Source organism: Rattus norvegicus, chromosome 11 (assembly GCF_021556685.1).
Source record: "Rattus norvegicus strain SHRSP/BbbUtx chromosome 11, alternate assembly SHRSP_T2T, whole genome shotgun sequence".
In the NCBI taxonomy this organism is placed as follows: Eukaryota; Metazoa; Chordata; class Mammalia; order Rodentia; family Muridae; genus Rattus; species Rattus norvegicus.
In genome coordinates this window covers 22,662,840-22,680,982 of record NC_141544.1, presented here as the reverse complement: position 1 = coordinate 22,680,982, position 18,143 = coordinate 22,662,840, and the positions used below count along the sequence as shown (strand labels likewise).

Here is an 18,143-nt window from a genome sequence, read left to right as displayed (position 1 = left end):
TATAATGTAATGTTGGTATTAATAGGTGATCTTGGGGAAAAACAAGAAAGGAAAGGTTAACAGTAATGTGTTTTGGGATCAAGTTGAGAAAGGGTCAATTGTGCTGGCCAATTTTATATAAAGTTGATACATACTAGTGTTATCTGAAAGAGAACCACAGTTGAGAAAATGACTTCCTAACCTTTGGCTATAGGGTGTTTTAATAATTAATAATTAATAGGGGAGGGCACAATTCATTATGGCTGGTGCCATTCCTGGGCTGGTGGTTCTAGGTTGTATAAGACAACTGACTGATAAATTAGTGAGCAGCACCCCTTAATGGCCTCTTCATCAGCTCCTGCCTCCAGGGTCCCTGTTTGAGTTACTGTCCTGACCATCTTGAAGTGATGCATGACAGTGTAATCCAGATAAACCCTTTCCTTCAAACTTACTTTTGATCATCGTGTTTCACCACGTAATTTAAACCCTAAGACTTTATCTCTATACAAATTTGAGTAAGTTCTTCATAGGAGGAAATACAGAGACAAAGTTTGGAACAGAGACTGAAGGAAAGGCCATTCAGAAACTGCCCCACCTGGGGATCTAGTTCATATACATACAGCCATCAAACCCAGACAATATTGTTGATGCCAAGAACTGCATGCTGACAGGGGCCTGATATAGCTGTCTCCTGGCAAGAGCCTGACAAATACAGAGATGAATGCTCACAGCCAACCATTGAACTGAGAATCAGGTCCTCATTGGAGGAGTTAGAGAAAGGATTGAAGGAGCTGAAGGGGCTTGCAACCCCATAAGAACAACAATACCAACAAACCAGAGCTCCCAGGGACTAAACCACCATCCAAAGAGTACACATGGATAGACCCATGAGTCCAGCTGCATATGTAGCAGACACTGGCCTTGTTGGGCATCAGTGGAGGGAGAAGCCCTTGATACTGCCAAGGATGGATGCCCCCCAACCAGTGTAAGGGAATATCAGGGTGGGGAAGCAGGGGGTGGGTGGATGGGTGGAGGAACACTCTCATAAAAGAAGGGGGAGGGATGGGATAGGGGGTTTATGGATGGGAAACATTTGAAATGTAAATTTAAAATAGCCAATAAAAAAAAGAAGAAAATCTGTACTATGTTTAGTGTTGAACTGACTAAAAAGGAAAATGCTAGCCACTCATGACTAAGATTGGATAAGCTATCAAGGGGCTTATATCTGGAGAAGACTGATCTTGTATACAGATACACACACACACATACACACACACACACACATACACACACACACACACACACACACACACACGAGTAATTCTGGTGACAGCAATTAAGAGAACAGAGGGACAAAGTGGGAGAGTATCATTAAACCTAAAACACCAAGAAGTAAACTGGACCAACCTAACATTATAAAAGAGAAAGAAAGGAAGGAAGAAAGAAAGAGGCAACTGAATGTTCAGTATAATGTTATACTGAAGTCTATCTGCCTTTGTGTCGTAGGTCTTCAATTCCTAATGAGCTATTTCCATAAATGGTATATGAATAACTACTCCATGTAAGCAGCATAGGACTCTTTCCTATATTTTCTTGTTTCTGTCCACAGTTCTATGACATCTTTTAAGTAGTGTCCTGTAAATATTAATTCTTCAACCTCCTTCTAGTGAAGAATAAAATCATTCAATTTCAAACACCTCAGTTCTTACGAAGATTTTATTATAAATAATAATACTAAAGAAACGCATACTTATTTTGTGCTTTCCTTCATAACAAATCATTCATTCAAAAGCAAGACACACTACAAGATACACACTTGCTATTCTGTCTAAGCATGTAGATTTTGTGGACCCTTATATGATACCTTTGATTTATTGGTCATTCCAAAAAAATAACTTTTTATCAACATTGTCAATGACACAAATATCTCCTTTATTGTTTCATTTTCTCCAAGTAATATGAGATATTTGAAAATATTCATTTTTTGCTGCTTGGACCCCAGCATCTGATGCAAAATGATTTCCTCACTGGATAACCTTGGCTGCACATGACTCAGAGCAATTCTCCACGTTCTCGATGGGATTTCCATAGTATTACATGGTTTTCTTGCTACAGTGCTATTGCATTAAAATAATAATACACCCATATAGAATTCAAGATAGAAAACTTTTTCAGGTAAGAAAATAAAATATTTTTCTCAGCCTCTCTGAAATTTAATCTTTTCATGAATTTACTGTTATTTGTACTTAGAATAACTACACACCTCAGTATAGTTTCACCTATTTTTACTCTACTCTCATATCTCCCATAAACACACCAGATTTTTTTGACTTTATTATCCTTGTAAGAGGATTATAATCAATGGATATGACTTAATGAAAACAAATTTCTGACCACAAATTGGGAATAAAACATAAATTTTAAAAGTACAAATGAACAGATCATATGTATATACATATATATATACACACATATACATGTGTATGTGTATGTGTATGTGTATATGGTATATATGTATGAGTATATTGTAGGTGTATTGCATTGTTTGTGTATTGTATATATATTATATGTGTATATGTATAGAATCAAGAACTCACAATGTGGGGATATTGCTCAGCTGATGGAGGGCTACCCTTGGTTTTACCACCAGCACCAAATGTATTGACCTTGACGGCACTGTAATCACAAGGTAGACTTAGGACGCTATCAGAAGGTCAAGCTTTCCCTATGAAGATATTTCACACGTCTTACTTCCTGTCCTAGCTCCAGAGCCTGAAAAGACGAACCCACTGGGGCTGGCTGGGGGAAAAGAGGACGTTTTGTTCCAGAAGGAACTGTCTAATGGATCTTTTGTATGTGTACAAAGGGAAGAATTATCACTTTGATTAAAGAGGAAACAGGGTGGTTTATCTGTTTTCCAGGTCTGAGGAAAGGGATGAGGTGTGTGTTAGAGGTAGGTAGCCCTTCAAGTCACTGTAATTAGGTGGGCAGGGCAGATTTTGCTTTCTACTCCTAATTGAAACTTTTACCTTACAGGAGCTGAAATCAAAGATTCGATTACCCAGGCCAGTGGCACAGCAAACTTCAGAGCTCATGGAACACAGTCTGTTGATTCTTTATGGGTTTTTAGCATCTGAGCAGTATCAGCGGCACTTCAAGTGAAATGGTTGATCTCTTCAGTACCGCTGGAGCAGATTAATATTTATTTCACTGCCAGAGGCTACATTCCCCCCCCATACCCCTTTCCTCTTCTCCTTAGACCACTTTTTAAAATTGATGAAATCTTTGCAATTCCAAATTTATCTTCCTTGCTTACCACATTGTTAATCTGATCCTTCCATGGTTATTTGTGCTGTGTTCTTTTTGTTCCTAGTAATAAATGCTTTTTTATCCTAAAAAAAAAAAGAAGTTCAAGTTTATCTTTGGTTTCCTAGAGGTACCCTTTACCACTGAACCATTTCAGCAGCTCTTACGTGTGATTTTTATTGTTAAAATAAATTAGATCAACAGTGTATAGATCAATAATATATTTTTCTTGGAGCCAAGGTAAGAATTGAGTGAGATAACACTTTTAATAAAGTTATAATTATTAATGAAATGGAAGTGTACCCCTATGAAATTAATGTGTATACTGTTATAAATAAACCATTACTTTTATTCTATTTATTTATATGGGATAGGGTGGGTACCTACATTGTATCAAGGTTTGTATGTAGAAGTCAAAGGTAATTGTGCAGAAATTCCCTTCACTGACTAGTCACGGTTTTCTTTTCACTAAAGAAGTATTTAAAGATATTGGTTCCATCATGATCACCTCACTCACTTACTAACCAGTCTTGCTACCAGTACACATACAGTACACATATAATAAACCCATAATACACAGGTACCCGTTACATAAGTTATATGAATGTTAACAAAATTAGAACTCAAAGGGAATAAATCAGTTCATTTTAAAGCCAAATGTTAGTGATCATGGCTTAGGAACACAAATTAATCTAAACCCTATATTCCAATGATTCCATGAAGTCTTTCTACTAAAAGAATAAACAAAAACAGGAAACGAAACAACTTTCAGACATTTTGGTGGCTATAGCAGGTGAGAGAAAAGTGGGAAAGCCTCTGCTATAGACTTCAGATGTTATATCATGACATTCTTAACTATGGAACTTAGTGGAAGCCAAGTGTAGCTTCAGATGTGCCAAACTACTTAATAGTCACAGAATGCTAGGTCACACATTATATTGGGCAGTAAGTCTCTTTTCACACATCCAAGACAGCAAAAATAAAATTTGCCTCTGGACCTGCGACACTTTAGCTCTCACCGTCACTGAAATTCTACGCACTCACTCAGCCTTTGTAGACTCTTCAGTGTAGATATAGGGTGCTTCTTTCAAGAAACTTGAGTTCAGAGTATCACGTAGGTTTTAATAGTTAGTGAAGAAGATTCATAGTGAAACCCTGTTATATTGGAGCAACAAACAAAAGGGAGAATTATAGAGTTATCTAGTGTGTGTGTGTGTGTGTGTGTGTGTGTATGTGTGTATATACATATATATTATATAATATCACATATCATGTATCATACACCATGTATCATATATGTCATATATCATGTATTATGTTTATATTTCCTGTATACTTTCCTATATACCATATATCATATTATATATTACACATTTATGTGTGTATGTATAATCTATGTATATATATTTATACACACATACACACGCACACACACACACATATATATACATATATACATATATATATATACATATACATATATATATACATATATACATATATACATATATATATGTGTGTGTGTGTATATATATATATATGTATGTTACACGCTGTGGTCCAGCAAGGCCAACAGTGGCTGACAACCAATATAAAGTCTGAGAATCCAGTAGTTGTTTAGTCTATAGGACTTAATGTCTCAGCTGGTCGTCAGTTTACACCTGAGTCCCAAAGAAATAGGCTCTGATGCCAGTGAAGAAACTTAATTGCTAGCAAGAATGAGGTCAAGCATAGCAAATAGCAAAGGTTTCCTTCATCTATGGCCTGTATATAGGCTGCCACCAGAAGGTTTAGCCCAGATTAATGGTGGATCTTCCCAGCTCAAAGGTTGTGGATTAAAGGTCATTCTTCCTACTTCAAGTGCTTTAATTTTAAAATTCCCTTACTGCTGTACCAATTTACATATGGTTTAGTTAATTACAGATGAAGTCAAGTTGATATCCAAGAATAGCCATCTCAAGAAACAAAATTATGTAGGAAAAAAAAACCATTAAATTTAAATAAATTAATTATGAGAAATTATATAGTTTCAATAATAAAATAATAATAAAAATGTAGCAAAAGAGATCTGAGAAGTAGTACAATACCAGCCAAGTTTATATCTTTGCACTCACAAAATGAAGAATGCCATAGTTACTCTAGAGCACTGTTCTTAACCTGTGGTTCACAACCCTTTTGTACATCAAATAACCCTTTCATAAGGGTTGCCTAAGGCCATTTGAAAACACAAATGTTTACATTACGATTCACAACAGTAGCAACACTACAGTTATGAAGTAGCAACAAAATTAATTTTTTGGTTGGAGTTCACCACAGCATGAGGGATTGTATCAATGAGTCTCATTAGAAAGGTTTAGAAGCAGTCCTCTAAAGCATAATGTATTCAGAAACATATTTTTCAGAAAGACTGTTCAGTGTAGACACCTCTCCAATTGTCCATGACAGCAGGACCATCTTTGAGGTAATACCTTCACGGCTTCAAACTTCATAATACAGTACAGTCTGAATTGCAAAACATCAATCATATCCACCCATAGGAATGTAGCTTCTGTACAGGTTAAATTGGGATTTGTTACAGACAAAACTAAATGCTCAGGTTAACGATAATTGAAGAATTGAGTTCATCTGTCAATGAGGTGAGCGCTGTGTATCACTTTGTATGGCCACTGATTCCCAAAAGCTCTGTTGCCAGTAATAAAGATCATGGAGTGGTATATATGAAATTCACCCGATTCTACTCACCAATGTCTCTGCAATAGGAAAGACAGGAAATGAAAAACTGAAGTCCTCTATGACAAGAGGTGAGAGAACTATTGAACTTGCTCCCCTTTCCCACCTAACAGAGCAGTGCAGACAGAGATAGAGCACAGGCATCCGATAAGAACATCACTACACCTCTACCATCTTCCTCCACACCCTCAACAACCAAATACTAGATGCACTGTGCTTTACAGGTTATGGGTAAACGTACTGGAATATTTGTGGTTTGTGCTCCAAGTCACTCAGTAAGTGTCTTAAAGCTGGGATTGAACTTAATCTAATGCAGCATTTTCTTTTTCTTTTCATTTTTTTTGAAATTTAACAGCATGCCACATATTTTTAGTCTAGTTTTCTTTTTTCATTTTTTCATGTATAGAAATATAGTTCCCTAGACTTTATGTTTCTCTCTCAAAACTACTGTATAAATGAGATACACTTGTTGAAATAACATACCTCACCTTTGCTGAAAAGAAGTTTACCTCTATATTTTACAACAAATTAATGTAACAAGCTAGTATTGTAAGGCCAAATAAAGAAATTTTAAATATGTGGGGTTTTTTCTTAATATTATAATTTTATTAATGAAGATTGTAAATTGAGGCAAGTTCCCTATAGTGCTTCAAAATCATTAAACAAAATTTAATGTATATTTATTATGGTATCAGTATTATATGCATTCTTGAATTATACTATCGTAAACAATTTGGCATCTTTTTAATTTATTCTTATACAAGTACATTCTTTTATTCATAATCCCCTGATTGTGACTTAGGAAAGAAAGTTTAATAGAACTATTACCATTGAAATCTATAGTGTCACTGAGATTTTCCATGGATTTTCTCTCCAAACATTCAAATTCAAAGACCTAGAAATTACTTTCAGAAAGACAAGAATCATTTTTTCAACCAGCATTGCAGATTTCACAATATAAAATAACAGGAAATCTACATAAATATGTAAATGCTCTCTGGCCTATTATTATCTTTGTGTTCCAAGCATGAGATTCGTCTATGAAAGAAATCAGAGGCTGAATTTAAATTGTAATTGCCTATTGCATCTAATTTTGATGGTAGTTTTTTTTAAATGATAGGTTCATTTTCTTGTACGGGATAGCTGTTAACTAAAATCAAGGTATGACCTATCCTGTCCTATCTTAAGATTAATTTCTATGCTTGCTGGTCTTTGTGATTGCTTCCTTCTGACATTAACCAATGAGTTTTCTCAATGTATACTCAGAAGGGGTGTCTATTTGCCATCGGACTGCTTCTGTGAAAAGTTACATGATCACGATTCTGAAATAATCCTGGTAACTGAATGTGGATATACCAGGACCCTCCGGTGATGTCTTTACAGTATTCTAAAGGAGTCTGAACTCATGGGCTTTTTAAGAATTTCGAATCGGTATCCGTTCCTGGATGCTGACTGCCAACTTCAATTTCTTTACTTCACAGGACTAATCTCCTTTTAAGGAAGGGCATTAACTTACTAAAAAGGAAATGGTGTGCTTGTAATGACAAATGAACGTGCCTCGTCTCTTCTATTTGATAGAAGGGCGCCTGTCCAATATAAATTATGAATTCTTTTATAAACAGACTAACCATCTAGCTAGAAGAACTTACGCCTGCTTGTGCAGATGGTAGCACTTGAGAAATATATGCATTTGGTTTATATGTTTACATGAAAGCTTTGATATTTAACCTTCTGTTTAAACCTTAAATCAAGGCCCCAGGGCAAGGACAAATGTCTTCATCTTTTTAAATTCAAAAGTCAGTTTCAAACTAGAGAAGAGAAATTAAACTCCCAGAATGATTTGAGTCTGTGAGCATAAAAATAAGCCTCTAGCACAGTATGCATTTATAACAAGAGTCATAATCTGAGGATCGGTCTCTTGAAAATGAGAATGAGGATCAAAAAGAATTACAGGAAGAATGTATGTCTTTAAAAAGACATCTATAAATTCCTAGGCATGTAAAAAAAACAGCCAAACAAATACAATTAAAATACGAGTTTATTTAAATACATCTCTATCACCAGTCCTCTAACATGCACACATATATACACATAAAAAAAACACTACAACCAAATTATGCTACTTAGCTTTTTGAAGTAATTATAGGACCTCAGACATACAGCAGCTAGGGAGATTATCATAGGTTGTAGCTACTGCCACCGTAAGAATTGGTTTCAATTCAGCCTTTAATGAGATCAGCAATTTCTATTCATTTTTCATGGGTACCTACTCCTGTAATGAAAAGGATTAATTTGAAGTTTCTAGAAATGCATCACCTAGCTCATGTTGGAGGGTTGCTAGTCTATGGACCATAAATATAATTTTTTCAAGTGCTAGTTTGACTATTTCATTAAAACTGATGATGTTTTAGTATTTCATATGCAAAGCCATTCAAGGGTTGTCTAAAGCAAGATTTTGATAAAGAATGTATGTGAAGAGGACCAGATGTCATAGAGGGTAATCATTATTTACTCATTAAACTGGTCTGGGTGGGTAAAGGCTTCTTTTGGGGGGACAAGAGGAAAATATTCTGAGTCCCATATTGAAGCTAGACAATGCAAAGGCAGAAAACACGTTATGTCATGACTACTCCTTAAAGCAAAAGATATTAATTTATTTAATATTTTTACCATGTAAAACACCTGTAATACACAAAGTAGTTTAAATGTCTGGGAAGACAATATGTACACACTGTAGATTAGCCTCTATTCTGGTCTCATGAGCTCAACCCTGATGTTCAGTGAACATTTTTAATTCTGTAGCTAGTTCCATTTAAGAAGATGGTGTTCAGTGGAAGGGAAAGCCCTTGGTCTTGCCAAGGTTGGACCCCCAGTGCAGGGGAATATGGGGGAGGGGAATAAGGGGGATGTATAGGGGGAATACCCGTATGGGGGAGGGGGAGGGGAGGGAATGGGGGCTTATGGACAGAAAACCAGGAAGGGGAATAACCTTTGAAATGTAAGTAAAGAAATATATAACAAAAAAGAATTTAAAAAAAGTAGATGGTGTTGACAATGGCAGTCTAATGCTGTATGAAAATGTGAGAGACACCGTAAAACTGACGAGGTCCCAGAGCACATGTCCTTCCAACTCACTACAGCCAGCCATAAGCAACACTGCATGTATGATATAAATGGCACACATAGGATGATGAAGCAACCAGCCATAAGCGGCACTGCATATATGATATAAATGGCACGCATAGGATGATGAAGCAAATACTCTATCCCAATTTGATCAAATCATGTAGAAAAAGGAAAAAAGGGTGGTCAGTTTAGTTTCTATTAAAATAGGGACAACTAGGGGTTGGGGATTTAGCTCAGTGGTAGAACACTTGCCTAGCAAGCTCAAGGCCCTGGGTTTGGTCCCCAGCTCCGAAAAAAAGAAAAAAAAAATAGGGACAACTGACCTCTCAATGTCTTTCATTAATTGGAAGTGTTATACTCCCGTTTTTCTGGATTTATTTTATGGATGAAGAGTTGATTCAAACTGTGAAAGTTGGCCATTAAAACTCCTTAAAATACCAAGAATTATTTATAAATCAGGGACAACGCATCTAATTTCTGAAAGTGGAAATCATGCAGAAAATGATTAAGTGTATATGTCTTTGAAAGTTATTTCCAGAATCTGTTTTGAATCTTAACACAGTAATCATCATCTTTCAAGCAAATAATAACATATAATGATTCTTGGCCTTTCCACGGAAATCTTATCCTTAGACTGGTATCTTCCATGACATCTGTAAACCAATGACAAGAGATCAGCAATAATGATGGACCAAACAGCAGTCATCCATAATGTACTGAGTCTGCTGAGGGTTATGGTCTCCCCCTGCAGCAGACAGGTAAACGGGGATTCATGAATGATATATAAGCTCTTCTGCTGTACCAAACAAAGGCAGAGTGTTTATCTTCCTAAACACTTATAAATTTCATGCAGCATAGATATATGATGCCCTCAAAGGACAAAAACAAGAGTAAAAATGGAAGTTTAAATTGAAGTACCTCATTCCTTGTGGGGTTCTGTGACTGACACTGCCCAGTTTGAGCATCTGTGGTTCCTCTAGTGAATGATTTTGTACAAATATCATTCAATGAACAAAAAAAATATTTAACTTATTTATTTCTATACTGTTTATTTTACAAACTCATAATAGTTATTTTCTTCTCAAATTCTCACCTGGCTGTTGAGTGAACATCATGTTAATCAAAGCCAACAGAAAAAAGACATCAGATTATCAACCTTTTTTTAAAATAGCTAAGTTGTTTTGGGTATTGACTTAGAATATATTTGTTATACATGTTACAAAGTAAAGTCATTTTATTTATTGACAATTTAGACTTAAAATTTTTAGAGATTAAAATAACTGAGAAATCCATCATTCAATCCTTTTCCAATATCCAAAAATCTGTTAAGAGTACAGGCTAGTATAATATTTTAAGATATGCTGTAAATTTAAGAATATGGCTTCAGCTATGATATACTATGCATCAAGTCAATGAATTTTGCTGGGTAATTACTGTATACCTTCTTGCAAAAGAAAGCAGCATCACATTCTGCCCTCAAGTTCCAATTGAAAGGGAAGAAGATTCCGTTCTCTTCTTTAGTCCTCATACAAGCCAAGAACCAATTAGTAAGAGAGCTGTTTTGAAAAAAAAATGCATAAGGGGTTTACTTAATTTACTTATGCCTGGGGATCTTCATAAGGGAATGAAGCTCAAAGAAATTATCCAAACATGGTGTTGGATAGAATAGCAAATTTCAGGGACACTGCTAAGAGATATTAGGTATGAGAGTAGGAAGAAGCTAGCAAGGATACGGGTTACTTCAGAGTTCATTTATTAACATCCAGTGCTGTGGTGGACCAGGGAGTGGCCTTGATGAAGGCTGTGTGTCACAATGGGGGGGAGCTTTGACTTCTCTGTGGAAAGCTCCACCCACTGTGGAAAGAGAACCTTCTCCTGACTCCCCGTGGGGGAGAGACTCCTTTTTGGATGCCTTCAGATCAAGATGTAGAACACTCAGTTCCACTTGCAGCACGCCATGCCAGCTTGTATGCATGTTGCCATGCTTCCTGCCAAGGGACTGAACCTCTGAAACTGTAAGCCAGCCCCAATTAAATATTGTCCTTTATAAAAGTTGCCTTGGTCAAGGTGTCTATTCACAGCAATAAAACCCTAACTTAAGATAGAGTTTGGTAAGAGAGACTGGGGTATTGCTGTGATAGGCTTGACCACGCTTTTGTTTGGAGAAATGTGTCCATTGGGGAACTTTGGAACGCAGCAGGATGCTTTAAGTGGGGCTTAGTGGGCCATCATAGTAGGGAATATGGAAAACATTGTTGCTAAGGGTGATTTGGACTGTTGGGGGTTCAAGAGGTTTCAGGGGAAAAGAATGTTAATATGTAGCCTAGAGACTGTTTTTGTGATTTTGGTGAAGAAGGTGGCTGCTTTTTGCCTTTGTCCAAAGAGTCTGCCTGGGGCTAACCTGAAGAGATTTAGACTAATTGCACGAGGAAAGGAAATCACAAAACAGGCTGGTATGCATTTTGTTGTGAGGTTACTAAAGTTAACTCTAATGAATAGTAAGTAGTGCTTTGATGAAAAGAACTAAGCTGAAAATGTAAAAATACAAAATAAATGCTTTAAATATTAAAGGGGCACCAAGAAATGGAATGGAGCTAAATCCTGTGTCCAACGATATTGAATGTAATTAAGGGAGTAGTGACCTAGGGTCACAATCCCACCCAGCTAAACTTACTGTTTATACTTTTGCAGTTGAACAAGGAATAGTTGTATTATGTTAGTCCTTATTTTGAACTGGTTACTGCTTTCATTTGGCCACTTAACCTAGAATGAACTGGAATCCAGAAATGGAGGGCATACCTGTGATCTAGATCATGAGCTATAAGAGGCGCGCTTTTGATCAGGATCTTGAGACATAGTGGCCATGCAAAGGTTAGACTCAAGCTTGGTGGAACACACCATTATTTTTTTTATTTTTGGTTTGATAGAAGTAATCTATTAACAAAAAGTTTACTGACCAAAAATAACACTATAGTTTCTGAGTGCTACCACAATAAAGGGGACAAAAGAGTCTTCTTTTCTCCATACTGTACAATAGCAATGCATTATATACATGTCCTAAGAGCCTGCTCTGTCACCATCTCTTTATTTTCCTGCTGTGCTATTCTGCTGTCGCTGCTCTGCCAGGGTTTGCTGAAGATGCATCCGCTTCCCCAAATAGTGTGACCAGTGTCGAATCTGCCGGTTGTCAAGAAATTCTACACAGTGAGCATTCCCCAACTCCTTTTAAAAGTGTTGGAGCAGTTCTAACACGTAAACACTGAGCAGTTGTAACACGTAAACATTGAGCAGTTCTAATACGTAAACACTGAGCAGTTCTAACACGTAAACATTGAGCAGTTCTAACACGTAAACACTGAGCAGTTCTAACACGTAAACATTGAGCAGTTCTAACACGTAAACATTGAGCAGTTCTAACATACGTAAACACTGAGCAGTTCTAACATACGTAAACACTGAGGGTCCTTTAGATATTTGGCATATTCTGGCCCTTTCCAGGAAAGCAAGTACTTAATTAACAAAAGCTTTGTCTTTGAAATAACCTCTTTGGGCAAGAAAATTAAGGCAATTTGGGTTGGCTAAACACTACACAACTTCAAACTCCAGCTAAACCATAGTTGATTTCCAGCATCCTCTGTCTTCATAGCGACGGCCACGGCCATAACAAGCAGAGAGGTGCAGACTTAACTAACGCCTCCTAGCAGCAGCCGCCAATCAGTGGTACACACCTTTAACCCCAGGAGACAGAGGCAAGCCGATCTCGGAGTTGAATGCCAGCCTTGAACAGCAAGTTCCAAGTAGAGAAAAGCGTAAATCTGGGTGTGGTGGTATAAACTTTTAGAAACAGGCTTGCAGATCTCTGAGTTCAAAGTTACTCTGCAGAGCAAGTTCCAGGACAACCAATCTTAGGTAGTGAATGAAATCACTGAAAATAGAAAGGTGGTGAAGACGTCATAGAACAAAGGGAGCGTGTTCCAATCCTCGGATGCAGCAGAATTCGGCAGTTTTGGCCAGATGGCTCTTGCTTTAGAGTCAAGAATAGACGTAGAACTCTTAGCTCCTTCTCAGCACCATGTCTGCACAAATGCTGCCATGTTTCCCACCAATGCACTGAGCCTCTGAAACTGTTAGCCAGCCCCAATTAAATGTTGACCTTTATAAAAGTTGCTTTGGTCATAGTGTCTATTATAGCACTAAAACCCTAGGACATGTGCAACTAACTAACCAGTTCCCGGTAGCAAAGTTTGTTTTCCAGCTTTGCTGTGTAAAGGAACTCTCTCCACAGTATAGCGTTCAGAATGCAGAGAAAAATGAGGGAATCTTTCTAAGTCAACACAAGTAGCATTAGTTTGAATTAATCAGTATGCCAATTTTGCAAAAAATCTTTGTGACACAGGGTCTCACGATGTAGCCCTCTGTTCTGAAATTTGAACATGAGACCAGGATGGTCTTGAACTCACAGATGTCTGCTTGCCTCTGTCTCTGGAAGTCTGGAGATTAAAGATTGTGCCACCACTTTGGTCCCAAGTTTATATATTTTGAAAGGGCATGGTCATAATTCCTTTATCTTATGTATGTTTTGGTTTTTAGTTGTTAAGGGCAGCATGCATAAGAGCCGGGTTGATATTAGATCAAGTGGCCACATACAGTGTTCCTACTTTCTAGGACTATAAACTCAGGCTGTTCTTTATCACTCTGGTACTTAGTTTCCATCCATAAAATGGGATGAATAATTCATAGGGTAGCTATAAAGATTAAGCAGAGCAATATATGTGAAGTGGCTAGTACATTGCAAGCACTCAATAAATATTAAATGTCAGTATATTTTATTTCCGCAGGTACAAAATAATTCAGTGAATGAATCAGTAAAAATTAAACCTTTCCATAGTTTCAAAACTAAAGCAAGTGCCAGTCACAGTTTGGAAAAAGGAGAACAAAAAGATTAAGAGAAATCAAAGATACAGATAATTGTCGTTCACTACCATCGAATGCCCACATGTGATAAACTTCACTTCTTAATGGCTGATAGTATAATAGACTCACAGGCCATAATATTTGTTGTGGAACACACTTAGTAAAGAGGCTGCTTATTTCTGGCTGCCGGGCACCAAGTTACATACATTTCACTTCACACTTAGAGGTTATGTGTGACGAAATAAGTCAGCTGCTGAATGGCACAGCTGCGGCTTCCCTCACTGGTGCGCTCGCTCCTTTAAAAATGGTGATCAAAATCTAGAGTAGAACTTACTAGAGGCTTGGATGGGCTAGTGGAAGGTACACAGATTTCCTTCCTGACAATCAAGACAGTTAAATAGAAGTGATAGGCACTTGTGTATGATAGAGCAGTGGGGAAACTCATTATTAACAATAATCTTTTACATATTTTAGGGATAAGTAGGAAAACTCAATCAAAGTCTTTAAACAAAAGCAACAATAAGGACATGAGCACATTACTCATCCTGATTTAATCATCACATACTATATGCATGTCTTGAAATAGTGCAGTGCATCTCATTAATATCTATAATTATTGTGTATTAATCAAAAAGTTTTAATTTAAGGAGATAAAAAGACTTGATACATTGATATGATCATTACACACTATATAAATCTGTCAAATTATTGCATTATACTCTGTAAATTTGAATGGTTAAAGTAATTTACAAGAGAAAGAGTATCATCCCTTGCTTCATAAGTGTAGAAAGAAAACCTGATTCAAACTGAAAGTCCATGTACAAACTCGATTTTCGCTGTTTTTAATAGCATATTGTTCTCATACTTGTTGATTCAGCAGATGTATCTTGAGCTCTCACAATATGCAAATTCAATGCTAATGAGTAATCACAAAGTTAATGAGAGAGCTTATGCTGATGCATACATTCACAAACAAGTGCGTATACTGACAATCAATTGAAAAACAAATATTGAATCAAATGACTAAAGTCAAGTGGATGTTGACAGGTAGATATGATGACAAAGGCTATCGTGGGTTAAAGGTAAGTAGAAATAAGTAACAATAAATTTCAAGAGTATAAGGACAGGAGAACTGGTATATCTTCTTGCTTTGTCCTACAAATCCCACCATTTTATTAAGGCCTAATAAAAATTAAAGGTAAATATCTACCCCCTTAATTATTTGTCCTTATTATGCCCTTTATTTCGTCTTAAGAAGTTGTCTTAATTGGGGTCTTATTGCTGTGAACAGACACCATGACCAATGTAAGTTTTATAAAGGACAACATTTAATTGGGGCTGGCTTACAGGTTCAGCGGTTCAGTCCGTTATCATCAAGGCGGGAGCATGGCAGCATCCAGTCAGGCTTGGTGCAGGAGGAGCTGAGTTCTACATCTTCATCCGAAGGAAGGCAGGAACAGACTGAGCATCCTCAGGCAGCTAGGAGGATCTCATGCCCACCCCCACAGTGACACACTTCCTCCAACAAGGCCACGCCTTCTAATAGTGACATTCCCTGGGCCAAGCATATGCAAGCCATACAGAATTTAGGAGTTTCTTCAGATCAGGGAAAAAGAGTCTCAGCGAAATTGACACCCTAGGACCTCATGCACTGTTTGGCATCAGTAGTCACTAAGGTAGTTTGTTTTTTACTATAGCAAGTAAGGGAAATTTAAAAAATGGAGGGGAACTTTAAAACTTCAGATCAATGACAAAGTGAAAGCACACAGAAGTGTAGAATCATTGAATAAGTGCACATCATAAATTTGGGGGATAAATTTGTGCACAGTATAAATTTAGTATTTAGTACTAATCGCAATGCAATGTCACAGATGAGTAGGTTATGGTCGATGTTTGCATATATGAGATTGAAAATGAAAAAAAAATAACGGGATTTAAAAGAGATTTTGAGTCATGACAGGTATGAATTTTTAAAAAAAAGCTTTCCTTTTAGGAAAAAAGAAACCCAGAAACAACCTAATGCAGGAGAAAGAAAGAAAGAAACTATGACAGTAGAAAACAGATCACAAGAATAGGAGTGATTTAGAACTTGTTATTAGACAATTTCAGAAACAAGTTAGAGAAAAAAGTAATGGAATAGAACTGAGGGGTGGGGAGAAGGTACATTTCGTGAAATGCTTGCTGCAGGTGTGGACCACCTAAAAACCCAGATGAGGTTAACTTACCCGGCAATACTAGTGCTGGAGACAGAGGCAGAAAGATGCTTGAGGCCAATGAGTCAGATCTCTCTCTCTCTCTCTCTCTCTCTCTCTCTCTCTCTCTCTCTCTCTCTCACACACACACACACACACACACACACACACACACACGCACACACACTGGGGAACATGTTTTCCATTTATAGCTTCTGTGGTTACTTAATACCATCAAAATTAGTTAGTTTTAGGGAAGAAATTAAGTCAATATTCCTAAACAATTTTTTCTCCCATCATATATTGGAACGAAACTCATTCAAAGTGATGGACTAGCACCTTTTTAAAGAAGAGTCTGTCTGCAGCTAATTCAAATGTAATTTTTGTATGAGCCTCATTTTAAGCAAGATATTAGATTATAACAAGCAATATTTTAAAGTTTATCCTAATAAGATCTCAAAATGTTTAAAATTTATAGCAACTATCACAAAATAAAAAATGTCAGTTAATTAATTAATTAATGAACTAATTCCTGTGGGCAAGGAAATGGAAATGCCATAACACATGTGTGGAAACCAGAGGAGAGATTTTGTGAAGTGAATTCCCTCTTACCACTTGTGCATGATGTGGTGATGTGAATGTGAAATGTTTTCAGTCAGTTCAGACATTTGGTGGTTTTGTCCCCGGCTGAGGTGCTGTTTGGGAGTCTTGGGAAAGCACATTGCTGGGGACAGTTTAGAGACGTCCAACTTGGGTCTTTGCTTTGTGTTTGTCACTGGGGTGTTGTCTCTCAGCTCACTTTTCCTGCTGCTATTTCTTGAACTGGCAGCTCTAGCTTCCTGACAAAATGGAGTTTAACTCCTTGGCAAGGTCAAAATAAACTCTTTCTCCCATGAGTTCCTTGGGTCGTGTTGCTTTAGCATACCAATAGAAAAGTGAATAATGTTCAATGCACACAGGTTACTGGGAACGTAAGTAGGCAGGCCTGGACATCTAGAACCTATCCCTGTTAAGCCATTTCACTGTCCAGAATCCATTCTTGATAGAGGCTTAAGAAGCCCACAATTCACTGTGACAGCAGAGGCCTATATCTGTGAAGAAAAAGAAATGATTTGTCTGAAATGTGGTAGATCGTGACTAACATAGGTAACTGGCTTATAGCCAAATAGTTTTGTTTTAGAATTTGTGGATAATCACATCAGCTAGAAGTAAGACATGAACATATATGAACTATAGAGATGATTCAAAATTACTTCTTTCTCTTTCAGAAGACACGGGTTCTGAAACGGCAGTTAGTACTATCAGTAACTCTCATTCCATGGCCTGGTATCCTTTTCTGGCCTCTGTGGAACACTTGTAAACATGGATCACTTACACAAATGCAGGCAAAAAAAAGTCTCATTCACAAAAGCAAAAAAAAAGTTAATCTTTTAAAGTGAAAACGAGAGAGAGAGAGAGAGAGAGAGAGAGAGAGAGAGAGAGAGAGAGAGAGCAGTTTGTAGTAAGCATGGGACCCGTGTTTAGATTCATACTCTTTTTAGATTCAGACTCTTGAGGATGAGGAGCGATTACAAATTATAGGATCTGGAGAACTCAGTGAGTTGAGGATGAAGAGGATAAATATGTATTTATGAGGAACTGTGCTTCTGTGCTGCTATATAATAACCCAGGGAAGCATTTCCCGTAGTAACACAAAGGTGAATGTATTTCATGGTAGAACTAAGTTAGTGATCAAAGTCAGTATCATCTCCTTTTCTCATTTGCTGTAATGATTCACCCAACCACCTATTATTTAGTCTCTCAAGAAAACAAGCGACTGCTCCTTCTATGCTGGCAGTGTAAACACTGGTCACACAATAGTAAGCCAGATACATCCCTCGATGGCAAGGAAACCTA

General features: G+C 37.1%; 1 long non-coding RNA gene and 1 other non-coding gene across 2 annotated transcripts in view; one reads left to right on the top strand and one right to left on the bottom strand.

Annotated features, from left to right (window-relative positions):
• LOC102550021 (uncharacterized) overlaps positions 1-10,866 on the bottom strand; it is a 133,722-nt gene extending 122,856 nt beyond the window's left edge. Inside the window, exons 1-3 of the long non-coding RNA XR_015632891.1 lie at positions 10,583-10,866; positions 4,330-4,440; positions 3,296-3,371 (exon numbers count right to left, since the gene is read on the bottom strand). This is a non-coding gene — a long non-coding RNA (uncharacterized LOC102550021). The remainder of the gene's footprint in view (positions 1-3,295; positions 3,372-4,329; positions 4,441-10,582) is intronic.
• Snord22 (small nucleolar RNA, C/D box 22) lies at positions 2,702-2,826 on the top strand. The gene has a single exon (XR_015633769.1). It is a non-coding gene; the product is annotated as a small nucleolar RNA SNORD22 (small nucleolar RNA).
• Positions 10,867-18,143: the final 7,277 nt, after the last annotated feature.